General features: G+C 46.9%; 1 long non-coding RNA gene across 1 annotated transcript; it reads right to left on the bottom strand.

The window, feature by feature from the left end:
- Window positions 1-8,980: 8,980 nt before the first annotated feature.
- Window positions 8,981-17,810, bottom strand: LOC139059081 (uncharacterized). Its single transcript, XR_011513893.1, has 3 exons — window positions 16,453-17,810; window positions 16,044-16,321; window positions 8,981-9,128 (listed from the first exon to the last, which is right to left on the bottom strand). It is a non-coding gene; the product is annotated as an uncharacterized lncRNA (long non-coding RNA).
- Window positions 17,811-21,267: the final 3,457 nt, after the last annotated feature.

The following is a 21,267-nucleotide window of genomic DNA, read 5'->3' as shown; positions in this document are numbered from 1 at the left end:
CTTCTCGTCTGACGAAATTTACTGTGCTTTTACAGAAATGAAAATCATTGAAAAGGAAGTAAGTGTTTACGTTGAGATACGAGCACGTAATCTGTAAGCCTCGTAAGCTTATGTCAAGTAAAACAACATGAAATCCTGAGAGATTGAGCTTCTTAAGTACACGTACGTGTTATAATAGGAACACCATCCTTCTTCAGTATGATAAAAGCACTGTAGATCAAGGTTCTCCACGTAATGGAAACATTGTTAAATCTGTTAAGATGTGAATGTGGGCAAGTTGGTAACAAAGTTCTAACTTGCTAAAGCACATTACTGTCCTCATCGAACTAATGACTATAGTTTCTTGTACATGTGTCTTGATCACATTCAGCACAACATTATGCATTTTTAGCTTTCTTTAATACATTCTGTAGCCCCTCAATGGATTCAAGATGCTAGAAACCTATGTTGAACTACAAAGTGCTTGCCATTAAAAAAGACAAGAAGTCAGTTCCTGTGTTAGAAATATTTATTAGTTAGAGAAAGGCTAAAATTTAGTATGAACATTAGCCATGTCTTGAAGTTTTCATCCTACTCATTTTACAGTTGAAGCTAGCTTGCTTCTCAGGTTACTTGTGCTTAGAATTAAAGCACAACAAACAGATGAATGGCTTGCCGGGACGTTATTCACAGAAAGTGGTCACTTTTCTCACTCTCCCCATAGAGTTTGGGCTACTGCTGGTACTGTTGGCCGCATAGCAGCCAGTGCAGAGCCACTGAGTGTCGTGTGCCGATGTGCCAGTTTTTCTTAGCATGTGGACACTTCTCCCACGAGTTTCTTCGATGTTGTCTTGACGAGGGCCGAACAGTGAATGAGCCAGTTCATCTTGAAATTTTATAATTGGCGTAGAGTTTCCTTCAAGCATGCCACGAATGTTCCTTGCATTTATGATGACACATCCAACAAGCAACTCAACAGCTACTTTTCTGTACCACTTGAGTCCTTTTCTAAGGCAGTTGTGGTATAACGTCATTTGGTCACTATAGTCGACGCCCTTTTTTGCTGCATTGTAATCGAGACCGGCCTGATGTTTCATGATTGGTGCACCGTCCCTTGTTTTCTTCCCACTGTCCACCAAAGTTGCTTCATATTTGGCGACAGATGTGAGTATCAGAACAGGCCTCTTGTCCATCCACTTCAGTGCCTTCACTCCATTTTTGGACTGAAGTTCGGTAACACTGCCATTTGCAACCTTTACTTCAGTGAGATCTTTTGGCAGCCATTTCCTCACTGAGCGAACTGTGCCACGAATGAAAGTGTCTTCCTTTAGAAGGCGAAAAGTGAGCGGCAAGCTCATGTAGAAGTTGTCTACGGACAGCGGGCACACAACTTCCTTGTAATTTTGCAGGAGTTTCAAGCATACATCTTTGGCATGTCCGATGCCAATTGTTCAGTCACACTTTCCGGCATATACATCAACCTTTAGCCTGTAACCGTCTTTGGTACATGCCTTGAACAGCCTGCCTCTGTAAGAACGAAAGTCTGCCACACCATGGCACTATTGTTTTATCTATCACAACCTCCTTTCCTGGCTCAAGCACAGTGGCAAAAATTTTGGTTCAATTTCTCTACCAGAGGATGGATCTTAAAGACATGATCCTGCAACTCTGCAACCAGTTAATTGTCCGCAAAATGCCGGAACCTCAAAAGTAGGGAGAAGGCGGTCACGGCTCATATTTTGATGAATGAGTTCAACACCATACAGGTTACTTTTTGCCCAGTAGTGACTCGGATAGGAAGATGGACGAGATTAATACAAATTGGTATTCCAACAAATGCTTTCGTTTGTTGGAGATTGGTTTCCATCTAATTTTTCAACTTTGATTTAGATTTGGGAGTAGGAAGACGGAGGAGACCAATACAAATCAGTATTCGAATAAATGCTTTAATTTCTTTGGCATTGGTTTCCGTCCAATTTTTCAAGCGTGATTTAGATTTAGGAGTAGTTGACTTCAACACTTGTGTGAACCTGTTTGTTTCATTGACCATCATTTGCCAAATGTCATCCGTAATAAACAGTGAACATAAAGATGGGGCATAACGGCTAGATGGCAACTGAATGATAGTGGGCGGCCTAGAGTACGTGTGGTGTCACACTAGGCGAAGTGGTTGTTGCCGGTGTCCATTTCTCTAGAGATGGGCTGAGAGAAATGAGAGCATTGTGTCCTGAATCATTCACCTCAGAATCATCAGTCAGGTCTGACTCTCCATTCGACATGCTGGCTGAGGTCTGTGATGGTTCGTAAACACTATCTTTGTCACTGATTTCACTGTCCACTGCTGAACATCTGACACTGAAGCACTTGACTCATCCGCTGGTGATCGCGAAGTTGCTGGTGCATTCTTCTGGCCCAAAACTAAGTTTATTTGTTTCCTCTGCATTGTGCTTTTTTTTTTTCATCCGTAAGGGGCATGAGGATCTATCTATTAGACACGCTGAAAAGTTTGGGAGTAGCAAGAAAAATGCAGGTACTTATTCCAATGGCACGTATTTCAAAGACTGCTGCGAAAGTTTGCAAGAAACCCAACTGAGAAATGCGCCGCCACTCCACTCTCCGAAACAAACATGCCACCCCATGTCCAATGCAATAAAAATATATATTAGTTGCAATTTCAAACCTCAGATGGCAACACAAGAGCAAGAATTCTTGCGTGTGGGTCACTGGTGAGTCACGCCACACACAGCATAAAAACGTTTTCGTTGAGTGCATCGTGGATTGCCAGTGGTTCATAGCATTTAACATCAGTCTACTGGCTATCTATAATCTCACACAACAAAAATCGTACCTCTGAGTTAAAGTGTCATAATGTTATCGCAGCAGCAAGCAGATGAATGCCCGTAACTTTGCTGCTGCATAGGAGCACAGGCTGTGCTGTGATGGCACTCAGAGTGACACGTGACTTAGATTCAAGGCAGCATCAGTTATTTGTTGAATCTGTTGCTGCAGTGAACTAATTAAAGTTTAGAGAAATAATGAAAAATACAACCCGAATGTCTGGGTGCTTTTGTTTTACTTCGCACTGTAGCAAGAGAGATGAATTTCCGTTTCGTCTCCTTTTCCCGACGTTTGCACGCGCGCAGAGAACGAAACTATACGTCATTGTCTACATGTGTTCCAGCATTGCGATCATGAATGCTCTTTTATCCTCTCGCGTTTGCCTCAGTGCTGGGGCACTGACTTATACCGCTAATCACGTGTTCTCGTGTAGAGCGCGCACTATCGTCCGCTACAGGAAACGAGACAAGCGCAACAGCTCGCGCGACACCGTCACCGGAAGTGTGCCGGTGACGGTGAAACAAAGAAAACGGCAGGGTATACCCGCCGCGACCCCTCGGCTCCGGTATGGGGGAACGCAGCGAAGGAAATTTGCTTACACAGGCGAAACGGGGAATGTCGAGAGAGTGTTTATATAGGCGGCGACGCTCGCCTCCTGAAATCATGCGTTCGCGGCACTTCAATCATTCTCTATCTGCTGTTAATGAACCAATTTGAAAAAATGCTTGCGGTAGAACACTTCTTAGAGGGCACGTAACAACTTTCAGTGTATAACCAAAATTTGTTATGTAGCCTGTGAGGCGCCCTTTAAAACAAACTCGGTAAAAATCGGGTGTACTGTGGGATGTTGTTACAGCTGCGTCGAGCTTCACAGCCCTCTACACAAGCATTGCTGTGAAGCCTGTGGCAGAAATAGAGTTTTATTCAATCAAATGACTGCATAGAGCGCGCTCTCGTGTTGTGCTACGTGAATTAAATCATTCGTTCCCTGCCTGCACAAACGTTTGCATCTCGAGTGGATTTCAAGCACACCGTATAATAACGTGCAGTTCCGTCGTGCTTCGCAGCACTATACACAAGCACTGCCGTAAAGCTAGTGGCAAAAGTACGATGTCATGAAACCAGATCAATGCATATACCTCGCTATTTTGGGGCGCTGCGTGAATGGAAACATTGCTTGCCTGCCTGCACAAACGTTTGCATCTCGAGTTAATATCAAACAAATCATATAATATGTGCAGTTTCGTCGAGCGCTTCACCGCACTGCATGCAAGCATTGCCGCAAAGCCTGTAGTATAAATAGGGTTTCATGAAGTCAAATTAAGAGGAAGCTTTAGCTCGGGCCCAACTCCGACGCGGCCTATTCAAATACATGTAAAAACGCAAAAACGTTTTTCTGAGATAACCCCTGGACCTATTTTAATGAAATTTGTTGCATTTGAGAGAAAAAGTTAAATTCTAGTGACTGTTGGAAGTGGAATTTTGATTTAGGGCTTGAATTTTCTTAAAAGGATTTTCAAAAATTCAGACGTTTGAAAAAAATAGAAGCACGAAGTTTACAATCTAATAGCTCTGCATCAAGAACAGATATCGCGATTCTGTAAACGGCATCCATTAGACCATTCAAAGCGGACAAATTTGTTATGTCCGTTTACATCTTACGTGAATTTATTACGTTGTTTACGAGGGTTCTGAAAAAGTTGTAATTACACATTTCCCCATTTTTTGAGGTTCATGTGTAACATATCAATTTTGTCCGCTTTAGATGTGCTATCAGGTACAATTCACAGAATTGCGATATCATTTTTTCTTGCTGAGTTACGGAGTTGTAAACTTGATAGCTTCGTTTTCTGAAAATGTGCGATTTTTGCCAAATTTTTATAAAAAATTGACGACCTAAATCGAAAATTCGAAACCAACAGTCACTAGAGTTTAAGTTTTTCTTTTAAATGCAGCAAACTCCGTCAAATTTGGTGCAGTGGTTGCCTAGAAAAACGAATTCTCCTTTTACATGTATTTAGATAGGAGCACCCGAGCTAAAGCTTCCTCTTAATGCGCAAACCTCGCACTTGTGGTGTACAAGGTAAACAAAGAATTCGTTGCCATGTCTCCGCAGTAGTTGGTCACGTTGATTTGTGTGAGCATATTGGTTCATGTGCCCCATCTACCTCTGTGATGAGAAAATAAGCAAGAATATCAGCTGCTATGTGTCGATGCATATGCTTTTTATTACAAGGTGTAGGAGCAGTACATCTTACTGCATGAGTAAACCACTCATGGAAACAGTACGTTCCTTGAACATTGTAGCTATTTAATAGCCTAGGAAGCGCGCTATATTGGAAGTTGCAATTTTTTTTCTGTTCGCAAAATTCAATAACTCGATGCTTTTTCTAAAAGCAAAAAATTATAAATTTCGCAATGATACGTATGCTGCGTCAGTAAGTTAAGTAGGCAGCACATAATTAGGCTAAACCAGAGGAATATCCGCAGGTATTTATACAAATGTACAAGTATTTAAAAAAAATGTTTTCTAAAATGTTTTCAGTGTGGAGTAAGGAGTTGCATGTGCGTCCAGCGCTGATTTCCAGCGCTTAATTTTTGTTGAACCTTGATGTAACAAAGACGTAACACTCAGCACTCTATTTTGTTACATCAATTTTTTTTTTTACAATGGAACACTGCATTCTACTATACGTGCCGCTCATGCGCCCCAAAATTTTGGCCCCTCTAAGGAAGTCACTGTTCTCTAAGTTTCGCCCGAAACTTAGATATCGCTACTTCCAATTGACACTCGTGAAACCAGCAGCCACGTTGGCTTGCCGCCTTTACACCGGCCGCAAATTACTTTTAAAAAATGTGGCACGCGCGGGCCGTGTATATGCACTCTGCTGCGCGCGGACAGCCATATGCACGGGCATGGCCAGGCAAGAGACGTCGCGCGCTCTCTGACCCTAGCGCGCACTAGCTTGATCACGGGACGTGGACAGCGCGCATAAAGCTGCCATCCTTCTCGGCTCCCAATCGCACCCTTTCATTCGCAATTAACCCCAACATGTGGGATGCAACGGAGCACTATAATTTTTGTCACACTTGGACTTTAAACCAAACATCAGGGCGATGGCGAAAATTCGCTTAGGGTGTCCAAACATTTCTATCGCAATAATACACTATGGAGAAAGGTATTATGTAAATTATCTGTGGATGGGTCGAAACCCCCTAATTTCCCAAACACGCACCCATCCACTGGCACGCTGCACACATGGATCCCGCGCGGCACGCTGCATCATTAAGGCGTATCGTTTTTCGCTAGCTCTATGATCATTTATGCAGTAGTCACTTGGCGAGAAGCTTAATTTCCAACCTATGCGCAAGTGTCGTAGCTGAATTTCGAAAGTACACGGACCATATATATGTTGGAAAAATAATCGGAACTCACTATTTAGACTCGCCAAAATTATAATTAGCTGCTCACTTGAACTCATAAGAATATACTACTCAGCCGAGCTCACTCAGGCTCAAACTCGCCAAAATACTGCTCAGCTGGGCTCACTCAGACTCATGGGATGATCTCAGGGAGTTGACTCATCAGTGAGTTTGCCAGCGTATGATGTGTGCTGAACCACAAACCTGGCTTTCTTGAATAAAAACAGTTGGTCGCTGCAGCATATGGATGCACATAAGTGTAATTCAGAGAGCGCGGCATTGTAAAGGCTGCCACAGTTACCATGCCATGCTGCAGCTCATTTCAATCATGTCAAATGCAATACCCTTGCCAGCTTTTAGTCAGTCGATCAAATGTGATTGCTATTTATCTCATCACAACACCTCATTTTCCTGCCTAAGGCTTTGGGTGAATTTTCCTTGGCATCCATTTTGTTACTCTAACAGGTTACCAGTTATCTGTTGCCTATACGAAATTTGAAGTTGTGCACATGTCATGTGGACTCCATGCCAAACTCGTAGTACTGCATGCGTTTTTGCAGTTAGGTCTAGAGTTACAGAATCGCATGTGGGAGTTACTTTAGTTAGCAGCTGTAGCTTTGGAACAAACACGTGCATGAGAGTGTGCTTAAGTGTTACCTGTCAAGACTGGGAGCACCAAGGCAACTTGTGCAGTAAAGGCATGGGCAGTACGAGCCCACAGATTTTGCTAAGTGTGGCTGAGGTGATGCGTCTAGATTTCACTATGAAGAGAGCCAAATAAAAGGTTGCCTATCCATCATACCTATTCTGGAGTCTTTTCTTGAGCTTTTCTAAAACATTAAGCTCAGCGTGTACACTTTATCACAGCATAATTATTACATGTGATATAAAACATTGTATTGTGCAGTTTCTCCAACTCTTCGTGAAGGCATCTATCCATACATTAAACAGGAATAGGCTCAATGTTGACATATCTCCACAGTAGGATCTCCAGGACCTCGTACTGTCACAATGCATCACAGACATTATTTAAGTGAACTCCAGAAGTGAAGCTCTTCGTTAACATTGGCTAAAATTGTATTTTTATATAGCAAAGTGATCATGCATAAATCTGTAAGTCATGACAGAACACTTCGTTTCTCACGGACTTTAGTTTACAATTGTTTTCAAGATCAGGAAAATTGTGCAGTGTGCTAGTTGGTTCAACATACTTAACACTGTTGTGCGGAGTGACGAAGGGACAGGACTTGAGCGAGAAAACAATAGACACCTGAGCACAAACTATCAACTGGTGATTATCACAAGGCAATGATTCTGCTGAAAAGTAGGAACCAAAGGAAAAGACAAGTCGTGGAAGCATACAACCTCAAGGTGGACCCACAGGGCTCATGTGTCAGTCCGCCGTCTATTTCACTCAGCAATAAAGAGATTAGCATAATCACTGACAATAGAGGGTGTAGGTAGACCGGGAAGAGGACTCCTGTGCATGCGTGTAGGCTTTATGTATGCTTCACTTGCAGAAAAATAAACCAGTTCATAGTTTGCGCTCAGGTGTCATGTGTTGTTTTCTCGCTCAAATCCTGACCCTTCATCGCTCTGCGCAACAGTGTTAAGTTTTCAGGTTGTTCACTATGTGATGTAGGAAGGGTAAAATTGATGGGAAATCCCAATATTCTCGGGCATATCGCGAAAAATATGGCCCAAGTCAAGTGTCATTTTAGGCTTCACTGTCCCCTTATATAGGGCAAATAGTAATAGTTTGAATTCTATGGACGCTGGTTGCTTTTTCTGACTTAACCTAGGCAGTGCTCAGCTCTCAGTTGAAAGGAACAGGTAAACAGGAGGACTTGCCACATAAGCAGAAGGTAGCACTCCAGACTTAAGCTTAATATACTGCGTGCTTCCACAGCCCTAGGGGGCTAGTCTGTAAGTGTTGACTAAGTGGACTGTCCATTCCAGTACACGCTGAATGAATAGAGCACGAGAGCCCATGGTGATGATTGCCACTTGCTGTACCAGCTTATAGCTCTACCTAATCAATGTGTGCTGAAACAGTCCACTTAGTGGATCCTTACAGAATCCTTCCCTAGACTGATGTTTATGTTGGTAGGTTGCAAGTATTGCACTTTCTTTCCTTTGATGTAGGCAGTTCCCATATGGATGCAATTTAACATATTGTATTCATATTGCCTTTGGTCTATACATATCTAATTCATGCTTATAACCAGGCCTACAAGCTCTTGTCCTGCATATTTATATAGCCTTCTTATTGGAGAATGGAGTCATTTTCCATTATACCCTCAAGCACTTGAAGTAAACACTGCAATAACCCCAAGGGAGGGGGGACAGTAACGCAAAAACCTTACTGGGCTTGTGGTGCTGCTGAAGGATGCACACATACCATTTATGCTAAAATTCCCAGCAGACATTCCAAAGTTTGTACGAGTTCGACTTTAGCTGGCTAAACTGAATGATTCATATTGAAGGCAATTCTTGCAACATTTGGTCAAACTGAATGAAACTGGACAGCACAATTAGCTGTATTCATCTACCATTTATATGACTGCTGCCCCGAGCATTTTGCCTGTTACTTTGCCTTTCGTTTCTGTACTATCAAGTTCAAGTACACATGTACTTTATCACTGTACAAGTAGAATGGCTTCAAGGCTTTTCCTGGGCATTCAACAGTCACTATTTATTCCTATAAACCTTCCTGCATGTGAAGGCAAAAGAAACTTATTAATTCATGCTGGAAGTATAAAAAGACAGGTATTTGCACAGAAAATGTTTATTTTGAGCACCGAGGTTCTTGCTGATGTAGATATGGTGCTGGCTCCCTCCTTGCCCGAAGCATGTGCTTGCTGTACACAGCACCAGATGATGGCTTCCTAGGTCAAAAGATCAAAGTGAAATAAGAGGCATTTTGTTTTAGCCCCGGAAAGAAAAAGCAGGATTGAGACATTAACATGTATAAAAAATACTTGCCTAAAGAAAAATTAATACACAAGCAAATTCACTAAAGAGGTTCACTTTCAAGAGCGAAAGTATGGTTACGATGAAAATTACAAGGAAGCTTCACTGCTCATTGAGGTTTCGGTTCAGTAGTTGTTGAGCCACGAGGGTTAGCATGCTACATCTTGCATATTATGTTTTGTAGAACAATATTGCACTTTGAACAATGTAGTGCCTATTTAAATGAACTGACAAGGAACGCTGAAACTCCAGGCTAGTTTGGTCTGCACAAGATATGATACAGACACTGTACTGCATTCATTTAGTGTTTTTATCACTGATCTCGTGCACAAAGGTCATTCACACCTATCCTACATGAAACGCAGTTACTTCTTTGAAGCTTCATCTAGTCCTTGAATTTGCTGCATGCTTATGTCTAAGGGAGTTCGTTTGGTTCCTGTTAATGTAGTACATCTAAGCAACTGTTATCAAATGCCCATAGTGTTCCCTTGCATGTACGAAACATTTTTGGCCCTTTCAATGCACAATACTCATTACATTTGACACTTGGGACTTGTGCAAGGCGCCATTTAGTATTATATGCTTGTCCACATCTGATAATACTTTCATAGCTGGGTCATTCCCATGCCAAATGCCTTGGTTATTACTGTGACCATCTCACACTTTTCCTTTAGAATCTTCTTGTCCACTTTTAAGGAAGCACCCCACGACACAATGTCTCCATCCTAGTGGTGCTATGGAGTTAACTTATGTGCTAGTTGTAGCAGATGACGTCAACTGAAAGCCACTGAAGATAAAACTCTCTGCGACAATTCCTTTTACACAAAAAATGCAAACAATACAGAATACTCAAAATGTAGTTATCTGGCAAGACTGGCTGCATCCATCATCTTTGTTTGGCGCAATTCTGAGGTGGCTCCATGTTACAAGACGCTTGGCGATTATTGCCATGTGACTGTTTGGGACTCTATAAAACACAAGAATTGCCTTACTCCGACCTTTCTCTTTGTGCAGCGGCCAAGGTTATTATTCATCCAATCGCACAGTGTCCTGTTCGTGTGTCCATAGACTAAATTCTTCACCACATTGTTTTTGCGGTATTTCGTGAGTGACCCATGAACTCATCTTGGGGTGGGACTTCTTATCTTTGGCGTTTGCTTCTATCTCTTGTCGTCAGCACCTCACACAACTGGATGATGCCACTGGCAATTCTCTTCCTAACCACGAAGAATGCATTCGTCTCGTCACCTCTTCCGATTACGTTCTTTGGCCACCTAGAGAAAAGATTATAGGTGTCAACTCCTGTAACATTGTGGATGGCGGTGTATTCATTCCACCCTATGACCATACCCTATCTCGAGCAATTCTGATTACCCCTGGCCTTATTCGCTTCTCTGAGGGGTCTGCATTGCTTACTGCAATAAACCAAATCGAACCCCAACTGTTGCCTCGTGGATCAACTGTCACTTGAGCTGTTGACACTCATGTCGTTGCAATTGTCACGAAGACAGCTCAGTGTGTTCTTGCGTCTGTTACCGTGCGCTGAACAAAATCGTGCGCAAAGATGTTCACCCCGTGTCACGGATGGATGATGCACTAGATTCACTCCACGGTGCTGAGTATTTTTATAGCCTTGACTTTAGACCAGGCTACTGGCAAATACCGATGTCCAAATCCGACAAAGCAAAAACGACATTTGCTACCCCTGATGGGCTCTACGAGTTCAGTGCGATGCCTTTTGGACTCTGCAATGTGCCTGCCACATTCGAACGCATGATCGATAAGTCTTGTGTGGCTTGAAATGGAAAACCTGTCTGTGCTATCTCGACGATATTGTGTTTTCAACCATGTTCTCACAACATTTGCAACAGCTTGATGAAGTCCTTGCCTGTCTTGCAAATGCTGGTTTGCAGCTCAACACACGCACACGCGCGTGCGCGCGCGCGCACACACACACACACACACACACACACAAATGCAGTTTGGCCAGCAAGGCCATCAAAGTTCTGGGGCACATAGTCTGCAAAGAAGGTATTCGTCCGGACCCCGAGAAGCTTACTGCCATCCTCGAATTTTGTGTCCACTGCGTCAAAAAGACATGCACAGTTTTCTTGGACTTGCTTCTTCCGGCACTTCATATGCAACTTCGCTACACTTACGTCTCCGCTCCATCAACTCCTCCCCAGTAATGCACCCTTTGTTTCGTCCGACGAATGTGAACATGCTTTCCTGCTTTTGCAACATGCCTTGACGTCAGACCCAGTACTGCGCCACTTTGATCCAACCGCGCCCACCATCTTTCACACCGACGCTAGCAGTCAGTCTCGATGCCATTCTACTACAATGCGACAACACATTCCGCGAACGAGTAATTGCTTAGGCTAGTCGTGCACTAACCAGTGCAGAAAATTACTACACCATAACCAAGCAGGAGTGCTTTGCTGTTGGGCCGTGCTAAAATTTCACCCATGTCTTCATGGCCGCCATTTCACAGTTGTTACCGACCATAACACACTGTGCTGGCTTTCATCGCTAAAGAATTTATCAGGTCACCTGGGTTGCTGTGTGCTTCACCTACAGGAGTACGATTTCAATGTCACCTACAGGGCTGCAAAGAAGCATCAAGACACCAATGCTCTCTCTTGCTACCCTCTGCCGAATCATGACGATTCACCATAACCTCTCCGCGATTGTGTACGTCCTGAGTCCTCTTCATCGGCTTTACCCATTGTAGCCCTCGAATGGCTAAGACACAACAGCCCATCTGTCCTTGTGTCCCACTAACGCATCGACCCATACTGCTGAACTATTCTCCAACGCATGGAAGATTCTTCGTCACCTCCAAACGCCTGACTTCGTCAACAACTTAATCAATTCAAGCTGCACAATGGGGTTTTACATCGCAACATTTATCACATCGATGGCAACAAATGGGTCCCGGTCATACCATGTTCTCTGCAATGTGAGGTGCTTGAAGCCTTTCACGATCATGCGATGACTGGTCCTCTAGGCTACCACAAGACTTACAACAGAATATGAAGTTGCTGCTCCTGGCCTGGCCCATCTTCAGCCGTTGCGAAGTATGCTGCACCCTGCGTTCATTGTCAAAGCAAGCCCAACAGCTCCTTCTGGCTCTTTACAACCTCTGCCTTGTCCCGCTTCGCCTTTTGAAGTAGTTGGAATAGACTTGTACGGTCCTCTTCCCATGATCTCACATGGAAATCGTTGGATTGCAACGGCCATAGACCATCCAACACGCTATGCGGAGACAGCATCTCTACCATCCTGGACTGCTGCTGAAGTCGCCGATTTCTTCCTACACAACATTATCTTACACCGCAGCGCTCCGCGCGTTCTCCTCAGTGACCGCAGCAGTCTTTCTCTCTTCTATCCTTACCGAAGTTCTGTGCGCCTCTAACACAATTCGCAAGACGACTTCCAGTTACCATCCGCAGACCAACAGCTTGATGATTGCGATGTACAGTCACGTGCAATATGAATTGCAACACCGGTGCCCGTGGTCGAAGGGGTTCCAAGGCTGTACGGCTGTGCAGACAACACATGGTAAGTTCCAGACCGAAACACAGCTTCAATTAGTGGTGTCTATTAAACTGCTATTTCGAATGTCAGAGCTGCTGCGCAGCCGTGGAGCCCCTTCAACAACGAACAAGAGTGTTGCAAGTCATATTGCATGCGACTGTACATCTACCCTGGCCACACGAACGGGGATGCAATCCTGTCGTTCATGACATTCGCCTATAACATGGCTACGCAACGTACCACTGGCTGTTCACCAAGTTTCATTCTTGATGTATCATTCCTTTTGACTCCTGTACCCCCTTCAGTTCCTTTCTTGGAACAGTTTGTGTCTCGCCTCGCAGAGTGCAGACGCCTCGCCCCGCTTAACACCGACGTCTCCCAGGACGCTCGCAAGTTTCGTTACGACTCGACCCACTGTGCTGTAACTTTTTCTCCTGGTGACAAAGTTCTTTGGACTCGTCGGGCAGCGAGCACAACCTGTGACACCCATGTGGCCACAGTGACGAGAGGCGGCCTGCGCAGCTGGCCGGTTGGGGTCATCAGGTTGTCGCCGGCCATCCACTGATTATATTGTTCACAGACACGGTCTTTAACAGGCTTGTTGAGCACGACGTCCAGTGGCTGAAGTGTTGACGTCATGCCTCCCGGAATGACGGCGAGTTATGTCCTCCCGTCGCGGAGTGCCAGCTTCAATCCTGCGGTCAAGTGCCCGCGAAAGGCATCCAAGACGAGCATGCTCGGACACCGCAAGAGTGCCCCTGGTTGCCGATTCCAGACGGTCTTAATCCAATTGAGCATGAGGGCCTCGTCCATATAGCCCTTTTCATTCACGCGAACGACATCCTGTGGGAAAGCCTCTTTCGGCAGCATCTTCCCCTTGAATATTATGTATGGGGGCAGCTTTCTGCCATCTGCAGTACACGCGAGCATCACCGTGAATGCTCGTTCCCCGTAGAAAGAAGCTCGTCTTCTTTTGTGCCGCGTTCGCACACTGTGGTGAGCGACGGCATGTCGAACCACACCGGCATTTCATCAGCGTTGCCGATCTGTACCAACATGTAGCCATGCTGCTGCCGGAGACGGATAACATAGCGCTGGAATTCGACCAACTTGTCCTCGTATGCCTCTGGCTGCTTCTGCCAGATTGATTTGCGCTGTCGAAGTGCGAATCCCTTGCGTTGCATGAAGCGACGAACCCAATAAATGGAGCCCTTGAATGCAACCCCTTGGGCAGTCCGGGCAGTCCGGAGTCCGGAGTCCCCTTGGGCAGCCCTTGGGCAGTCCGGATTCTCGGGCGATCTCAATAGCTTTGATGCAGATGAGTTCTGCTGCGACTGGCAAAGATCTGGCACGATGCTCGCGGACAAAATCCGCCACCCTGTCTTTGAGCTCCGGGTGCACTGCGCCATAGAATAAAGAACTTCGTCAGAATAAAGAACCGCGCAGCGCCCTTGGGCCGCGTCGGTCACCAAGGGGGCGATAACAATGTGGATGCCGAAAGGTCTGCGCTCCTACATGCTGCCAGACGACTATTCATGCTGTGCCAAGGGCCGGTATGTAAGTCAAGGGGTGAACTTTTAGTAATATTTTTGGGAAAAAACCTCAACCTATATTCCGCACTATACGGTACTCGCACTGCTGGAGACATATGCCGTGGTCGAGAACCTACGGCTTCCCGACTACTCGGGTGCCACCACCTGTGCCACACGCAGTTGCACTGCGGCACCCTGCCTAGATGGAGTCCATAAGCCAGGAAAGCCACGCACGGCAATCTATGTCCGCAGCACCCTGGCGCGTGCTCTTCTACCTGTTGCTGACATCGCCGGTGGCCCCTTGGAGTCATGCGCCGTTGTGGTACGCCTTGGCAGCCAGGACACGGCTGTGGCGAGCATCTGCATCCGTCCAGGAAAGCCGTGGGATCCCTCCAGCCTTATCCAGCTGGCTGTTCGCCTTAATGGGCATGCAGTCCTGTGCAGTGACTTCAACGCACACCACACGGATTGGGGAAGCCGCAGCTGCACCCGCTGAGGCAAAGGCCTCACAGATGCCATCAGCTGAGCTGGCCTGCTGACCTTGGAACACCAGGGAGCCCACCTACGTCTACCGCAGAGCTCGCACGGCCATTGACCTCTCCCTCAACACTGAGCAGTGCTCCTACTCCTGGGCCACAACTTCGGACAAATGGGGGTCTGACCACTTCCCTATTGTGATCAGCCCCAGGTCTGGGAGAAGGCCTAGGTCAAGAACTTACGTCACAGACTGGTCCCTGTTCCGGAAGCACTGCAGCAAGTTGGACGATGGCCGTGACTTCCTGAGCGCCATCGTGGATTGTGCTCAGGCTGCCACCGTTCAGTGCTCTACCCAACCAGATACCCCCGCTCCGGACCTCCACCTGCTCAACATTCGTGCCTCCAGGCGCCATATGGAGCGTGGAGCAATCCGGACGGGCAAGGCAGAGCATTGGACCGAGTACAGACGTGCAGATGCCTGCTGCAGACGCCAAGCCCGGCGCAGGAGGAGCCTCTGCTCTGCCATCGAGGGCAGGTCCAGGGGACCCCTGGCTTGGAGACTGCTCAAATCCCTCACCAGCAGGAGAGGAAGCCTACAACCTGTCCTCGCCGTGGCCATCACGCTGAGCATCAGCGAAGAGGCCCTTGCGGAGCTCCTCGCCAACCAGTTTGCGCTGGCTGTACCACGCACTGCAGCCATCCTGAAGGTAGGGCAGCCTTCCGTCAGCCTGCCTAGCTGCCTGCACAACCACCACACAGGGTCTTCGCTTCTGTAAATGGCCTGTCATCCAGTCTTGGGAGCCTGGCCTCACAGTTCATTGGCCCAGAAAGCAGTCCGAGCGCTTTTTCGCTGCCTGAGGGCAACAGACTTGAGTGCCCGACTATAGACATCCTACACTTAAGTTCTCTCTCTTCCTCTTTCACTCCCCATTCCCCTCCCCACGTGTAGGGTAGCAAACTGGACTCAGCCTGGTTAACCTCCCTGCCTTTCCGTCTTCCCTTCTCTCTCACCACCCAGGGTGGCCATCGAGCCAGGTTATGGCTATCTACCAGGACCCGCTGACGCTGCACGAGCTCCAAGCATCGCAGTGCACCAGGAGCCCAGTGCACCAGGAACCCAAATGCTTTGCAACCTGGCCGCCAGCGAGCAGCTGCACCTGCTTGACTGCTTGAACATCTGGCAGTCAGGGCAGGTGCCTGAGTCATGGCGCACAGCCTACGTGGCCCCCATCCTGAAGGCCGGCTGAAAAACGTGAGCTCCTATCGGCCAGTCTCACTCACCTCTGCTGCTTGCAAGCTGATGGAGGCCATTGCTTTCTGGCCGATGAGCAGATAGGCTTCCGGCGGAGCTGATGCAGTGCGGACTCCATCGTGGAAGAGGCCAAGGCCTGCGGTGACGCCGTGCTCCTGGTGCTTATCGGCATGAAGGGGGCCTTTGACGGCCTGCCCTATCCAGTCGTTCAGCAGGCCCTGGACCTATTTGGTAGAGGGCGTCCCACAAGGATCAGTGGTGAGCCCTTTCCTGTTCAACCTGGCCCGACTGCCTGCTGTCCTGCAGACTGACCCCCACAACCACGTGAATACCTCCATCAACGCGGACCACATCGCCCTATGTGTGCGAAATCCACCACACAGCCGCAGCAGTGCGCGCTCGGCTCTGCAAAGAGCCCTCGACACTGCCGCTGCTTACCTGATCTGCATTGGCCTTGCCATCTCGGCAAGGAAGACGGAGGCCATGCTGCTCCACCCAAGAGCAACCGCCCGCTGCACAGCTGCAACTGGAAGGCGACCTTGAAGCCCGGCAGTGACGTACCCGGGGCTACACGTTCATCACCGGCTGACCTGGCTGCCTGCTGTCAAGACCCTGCATGTCCAGGTCCTCCGGGTCCACAGGGCAGTCTCCCAGCTTGTTGCCCGAGGACAGAGCTGCACCACTAGGTGGGCTCTGCGGCTGTACCATGCAGTAGCCACCTCACGCCTGCGGTACGTCCTCCCACTCGTGGCACTACCACGTGCCCGTCTCAAGAAGCTGGAGCTGCTGCATAGGGCCGAGATTAGGTTCTGCCTGGGCGCTCCCTGCAGCTCTGAAATCGCTGCAACCTTGGCCGAGGCAGGAGCATGGTCCCCATCACTCCTGTCACAGCCCACATTCTACAATCAGCCACAGCTGTGCACATCGCTGAATGACACTGCGTTCAGGAATATCGGTCACATACCGACCGCACACACAACCCCCAACACATCTGCACTGAGCATTACGCTGCGGAGAAAGCTTATCAGTGAATGGCTACTGACAGCGCAGCGAAATTTTGGTTCTAAAGCAATTTTTCCCGACCGTGCAATGAGGCCGCAATGCGAGACCGCAACGAGGCCGCAATTTGGTGACTTTATTCACTACCGCCCTTAGCCGGCAGATCTGAACCATGCATCAGGAATGTGCATTTCCATTGGGGAACAATAGAAACTCTTATTTAGGCTAAACAAGCGCGCGTACGTACGTACTTACATGCCGCACTCGGGACATCTGCCATTCAAATATTCTGCCATGTAGCAGCACCGTAACCAAGTAATGTTACTGTTACGTGCTTCTGACAAAGACTCTAAATAACTCTGAAGGAGCGCAGTTCCGTGTAATATACGTTCTCTGCATTAGGACACTGTAGCACTGGCTGGCCGGTGTGGCGGTCCCTGCAATGCATCACAAAAGCTCGTGAGGAACCTGGCTATAAAGTATCATCACAGAACACCTATATATGGCATCATGCAGTCGAAAGATTAGCTACGCGTAGTAGATGCACATCAAACGCAAAGACGAAGTATACTTACGAGAAGCAAAAGCCCGAAAAATAAGCGATCCACCGCTTCGTGCACTCCGAGCCTGCCATATGCCATATTATGCCGCCAAAAAGGCCGAATGTGACATCACGGACGTGAAAAAACAAAAACCGGATGTGGCGTCCCGGACGTGACGTTTGGGTGAACCTAACGCTTGCGCTGCGTTCACCGGGTGAACGCAGACACTTTCGGAAGAGAAAAGCCGCAACATAAGTAAACTTTTACATTCACTGATGTGTTTTATTATATTTAACTGTTGCTAATAAGGTGTTTATGCTTTCTCTTCCTCAGCTTAAACTAACGTGGATAAAAACACGGCAGCGCTCTCACTTGTGCGGGCTTTGCCTCTGTAGCTTTCCCTTCATTGACACAGAAAGTTGTCCGCGAGTATTGGCCTCGAGCTCCACCACTGGAAAAGCTGGCGCCACCGTCGGCGTGACGTGCTAGGAGGGATCACGTGGACATAGCGGCCGCGTCGGCTGCTTCGGGCGCGCCGGAGCGAGCTGAAAACGAGTTTAAATTCCCTCGTACGCTGCGGTTTTCATTTAGTGGCGAAATTTTCCCGCTTCGAGTGTCTCCTTTACAACGCTTGAAAGCACTACAATAGGTAGTGGCTGCCTTTGAAGGCGCGCGACATGGTATGCTACTGCTCGGTGCCGCAAGGCCGGACGCACGTAACGGAGGCCGGTGTCAGCCTTATTCACACGTAGCCGCAGGACAAGAAGCTGTGTGAAGCTTGGCTCGCGAAACATAAAACCGGCAAACAGTCATCGGCTACAAATCGGGTATGCAGCAAGCACAGACGCGAGGAAGATTTCTGCTACGGCGCCCGGTCTGCGATGTTCTGAAAACGCGCACTGAGACGCACGCCCGAGTCCGCTGCCCGACTAATGTCACGACAGTTTGGTCTATGAACTTGTCGATGCTATAGATACTGGCAAGTTCAGTGGAGTGGAAAGGCAGCGGTAAGAAGCACATTTAAAGAAAGCATGGCATATGGTCATGTTTGTGTTATGAATTAATGCACTGGATTACAAAAAAGGAGCAGCGGGAAATTGCACGCTGAGAACGCCGATAAACATACAGTGCGACGCAACTCGAGAAATAGTATCGAAAGATCAAAGAATTTTGAAGAAAAAAAAGATTGAATCGTCGCGACGGCACATCACAGTCCCCCCGTAGGCGTCCAAGTCTCTACAATGAAATGATTTTTGAACAGCTCTGATAGCGCCCACGCAACAATGGTTGCTTGTATACTGTCAAATGCTCACATTCTGCGGCCTAAAGCTCATGGCACGGTGCGAAAACGCGCGCGCGGAGAAAGCGAAACAGTGCGCGGACAAGCATACAGACGCGCAGTCGGTCGCTGCGAATCTGCGCGATCGCTGCATTGAGGCTTCATTCTATTACGCTCCATTTAGTTATACAAACACTGTAAGAACATATTTGACATAGTTTGCTCTCAGCGTTTACCTACCTTTCACGCAAGAAGCCGGTTCGGCAGACTCCATCGCGGAGACCGCGCGCAGTGGCGTTCACTGTACGTATTCGGTAAAGAGATAGCGACTGTAAACGATTGTGTGCTTTCAGTTTGCCCAAGATTATTATTTAGCCAGTAAGAAACTTCTCTCGTTTCGAAAGTACTTACAGAAATGTCCGGGAAAGCTCGCGCGTGGTGTTTTCAGTGAGCGCTGACAGCAAAACCTATGAGGAGCGCGCCACGTGATCCCTCATACTACGCCAGCGAGGCGCTTCCGATAGAGGGCGACTCCGTAACTCCTCGCCGCCAATAGTATCCCGCATGAGGGGCTTTGCAGCGATGATGGCTACGAGAGGGCGCCAGAGTAGCATGTATCGTATGTATGGAAACAAAGTGCTGCATGAGTGGAGATTGTCTGCAGTGGCTGCTGTGAATCGCACCCATGTGTCACCCACGCGCTTCCTCTCACGATGTCCCGATTAGCGAGGCTCCACTTCGCTCCATTTGCAACACGCTGCATGAGACAGATTGTCCGCGCCAGTCAATATATTGAAAAATGAGAACATGTATACAGCTGCACTCAAATTTCGCATTAAGGAGTATCGTAACTGTCGGTGAATTTTTTATTAGGCCACAGACGAAGGGATGGAATGTGTAAATCATTGTCAACCTTACAACTGTCCTTCATGTGCCTCACATTGTATAGAAACAAGTTGACCATGAGAGCAATAGCATGCCATTTTCCACAATGCTTTCATCGTGGCAGCTAGCATATTGAGACGCTGTGCAACATTGTACTGTGTTTTTAATTAGCCCAGGCCATAATGGAACAGCTTTAATGTTTCTTCATCGTCATACTGTTGTTGTCACGTTGCTGCTGCTGTCATGCACATGCTCTTCTTAGACAAACAAACATGTTGGTCCATCTGGTAACGTTTTCCAAGACTCCAAACGATGCTGGACAAGCTTTAAAACATGCCTTGCATAACATGATTTCCACAGTGCATGGGATATCTGCACATTTTTCTCTCTTGCCCATTCTTTTCATGCTGGTTTGCATGAAATATCTAAAGGCTTCAATTATGTTCCTGCACTATTCCTTTTCTCCCATAGCTTTTTGTATCAATTCAATGTCTTTGCTCCCATTTTTTACTATATATATGTATGCATTTTTTTCTCTGTTGGGCAAATGTGCAGATATGTTGTGCCTTTTGTGGTGGCAGTTGCCACCCAGCTCTTTCCTCTGTGATCATTTTCTTAAAGTTTGCAACATTAGTATCAAATCCACAAATTGGAGGAAGTGTCCCAAGCTTCCAATAATAGAAGTTGATATTTATATAGTTTCCTGCAAAAATTACTAGAGGGCACTCTAGAGCTAGTGTTTACTGAAAACAGACTGGAAGGAGAAGCGGCAATAAATTACATCCGAAAAATAGCAGCCGAATCTTTCCAAGGCAAGGTTGTATTTGAAGAAAAAAAGAGCATGAAAGAGACCCTGGTGGAAAAGAAGCTGGTGCTGACAAACTTCAGCTGGAAGAAAGCGGAAGAGAAAATTCCTAAGTGCACAGCCACAGGGCTAGACGAGGTTCCCGTTAGGCTGACTAATGAACTAGAACGAAAAAGTAAGGAAACTCTAGTGAAAGCAGTGGAAGAAACTTTAAAAGATGGACGAATACCAGACAGTTGACGACAAAGTAGAATTAATTTAATTTATAAAGGTAAGGGGGAGAAAGATAGAACTCACTCCTATAGACTGTTTTGACCATTACATCGGTAATATACAGGCTAGCAATGTAGGCAATCAAATTAAAGCTTCAAGCATGGGCAGAGAATAATGGCATTTTGGGGGAACTTCAGTATAGGTAGGCATTTAGATAACTTATTTGTTCTTACTCAGTGTATTGAAATATCAAAAGTAGAAAGCAGACCGTTGTATGTGGCCTTTTTAGACATTATAGGAGCCTACGACAACGTAGACCGCAACATTTTGTGGGATATTTTGGAAGGGGAAGGCTTAGGTGACGATTGTCTAAAGCTTTTGTGAGAGATTTACCTAGAAAATGCCGTTTGCGTTGAATGGGAAGGGATGAGGAGTGAGGAGAAAGTTCGTATCAACAAGGAACTGAGGCAGGGGTGCCCTTTATTCCCACTGCTGTTTATGATGTACATGCTGAGGATGGAGAGGGCGCT

Source organism: Dermacentor albipictus, chromosome 4, assembly GCF_038994185.2.
Source record: "Dermacentor albipictus isolate Rhodes 1998 colony chromosome 4, USDA_Dalb.pri_finalv2, whole genome shotgun sequence".
Taxonomy (NCBI): Eukaryota; Metazoa; Arthropoda; class Arachnida; order Ixodida; family Ixodidae; genus Dermacentor; species Dermacentor albipictus.
Note: the sequence above shows the minus strand (reverse complement) of the source record. Positions and strands in the feature narration are given on the sequence as shown.